The sequence below is a fragment of the Schistocerca americana genome, chromosome 4 (genome assembly GCF_021461395.2).
Source record: "Schistocerca americana isolate TAMUIC-IGC-003095 chromosome 4, iqSchAmer2.1, whole genome shotgun sequence".
NCBI classification, from domain to species: Eukaryota; Metazoa; Arthropoda; class Insecta; order Orthoptera; family Acrididae; genus Schistocerca; species Schistocerca americana.
The window spans coordinates 490249418-490251660 of NC_060122.1; the positions used below are offsets into that span (position 1 = coordinate 490249418).

General features: G+C 43.9%; 1 non-coding gene across 1 annotated transcript; it reads right to left on the minus strand.

Moving 5' to 3' along the window:
* Positions 1-1462: 1462 nt before the first annotated feature.
* Positions 1463-1577, minus strand: LOC124614504. The gene has a single exon (XR_006979731.1). It is a non-coding gene; the product is annotated as a U5 spliceosomal RNA (small nuclear RNA).
* Between the last annotated feature and the right edge of the window lie 666 nt (positions 1578-2243).

The following is a 2243-nucleotide window of genomic DNA, read 5'->3' on the forward strand; positions in this document are numbered from 1 at the left end:
GCTGTTGCATTTTCCCTGAACATGGTCCTTGAAGAGGAGTTTCCGGCCCAGTATCACTCCCAAGCATTTCTCCTGATTAGTCCAGTGTTGTACAGTGTGGGGCAGTGTTGTACAGTGTGGGGCTGTCTCTCAGTTTGGGCCGGCGCTGAATAAACGTAATGACTTGTATCTTCTCCGCATTCAGGGTAATGCAGTTTGCTGCTGTCCATAGTTGAATAAGTGAAAGCTGACGCTGCAGACACTGTATCGCTGTATCGAGTCTGTGACTGTTGTAAAGGACCACTGTATCGTCCGCGAACTGCACAAAGGCGACTTGTGGAAGTAACTGAACGTCATTCACGTACAAGAGGAATAGAATCGGGGACAAAACAGAACCCTGAGCGATGCCCCCTGGCCGTTGTTGATGCTTACCATTAATTTGGACAAAGCAGCGCCTTCAGATAGCTGTCAATAATCTTCTTGCACTCGGCCTGGATAGTGGGGACGTCATGCAGTTGTACACAAATCATCCGTTGCATATTGTCACATTAAACTGGTTCATACATAGAGATAGGCAACCCAGTGAAGTGGACCGTTCTTCCTCCATCCCGCACAATTCGTGTCAGCGAGTTCAGTGAATCACACTCACTATCTGATGTTTGACATGCCGTAAATGGTGCTGACACTGAGCACCTGTAATATGAGTTGAAAACTTAGAGAGATGCTCAGTCTGCCGATATGTGACAGATATGGAAATCATCACTTCAGTTGTAAGGATTTCAAATTCACGACCGGTTTCTTTTTAACAAATGAGCGTCATCAGGTGCAATTACTGAAAATAAACCAGAGAGGTACGCCAAAAATAAACTTTACATACGCTTGTATGTATAAAATAAAACAAATGAGGACTATTATTTATAAAATTGTAACATTGGTCAGGCTATACACGGTGAAAGAAGAGAAGAATACGTCGCGATATAGTCTTCTTTTGCGTACGCCCTTGTCCCACAGGTTTTTCAGGGTCGGCGTGGCTACAATCGGACTTGGCAAGGTTAATTTGAAGGGCTGGCCGGATGCTCTTCCTGCCGCCACCCCGTACCCCTCAGGACAGAATCAGTGTACCCAGCAGTCTGCATCTAGTGTAAATCATGGAATAGTGCGAACGGGTATCAAATGTCTGCGAGTCATATAACTGAAGCGGGACGTGGGGATCAGTCCGGTATTTACCTAGTAGGGTGTGGAAAACCGCCTAAAAACAACATCCAGGCTGGCTGGCACACCGGCCCTCGTCGTTAGTCTGCTGGGCGGATTCGATTTGGGGACGGCGCGCTTACCTGAGTCCAGGGAGCAGCACATAAGCGCTTTTTTTTCCAAAGCATCTATTTGACCCAACGTGCTCCTCTACTCCACGCCCTTCATTCTTACAACACAATCTACCTGTTGTCACACATTATTATTTACATTACGGTTTACTTGTGATTATGGCTCAGCAATAGCTGAGCACTAAGAAAAATTTCTTACAGACTCATTTAATGTTCCCCTCCACGGAAATCTTTAGTAAAAAGCGAAAGATTTGTTTTGAAGGGAAATCAGAGTGCGCTCTCGGCTAACCTGGACGTCGCGATACAGTGTAAGCAACTAATAATGAAACAAACTGCCCAGGAGAAGGGGCGTGGCATAAGATAAGAACCGGAACACTTACATCGTGTGCAGCGACCCCAAGTGCTTCGAGACTGGGTAGTGCGGAGGCGACTACCACAAGTGAACACAGAGCACGGCGTGGCGAACCCGAAGGACAGAGATAAATTGATAAAATTTAGTGTGACGATACTGTGGCCGCCTGTTAGGACGACTAGAAGTGGATGACATGAGATCGACTTGCCTAGCTGTTACATTTGAACTGAAAATTTTAAATGTAAAGTATTGGAGAAAACACAGAATGGTGTAAACGACCCGAAAGGCGCTTACAAAAGTGCAATAAGACAAATTTAAAAGTATTAATGAACACATTGAAATGAGGATACGAAACGAATAGGTGATAAATACAACTAAATAAAAAGCTACTAGATTGGAGAGACCTTTGCAGAATAAAACTTAAATGAGCAATAAAGTTTTCCCCACAAGTGATGGGCACATGCATTTTAGTGCCTATACGTTTAGCAAGGATGCAATAGCACGCTATAATCAGAAGTTAATAAAACCATTAAAAGTGTGCATAATTATATTTCAAGTAGAATTCTTAAACTAATTGAATCGTAAAGTTT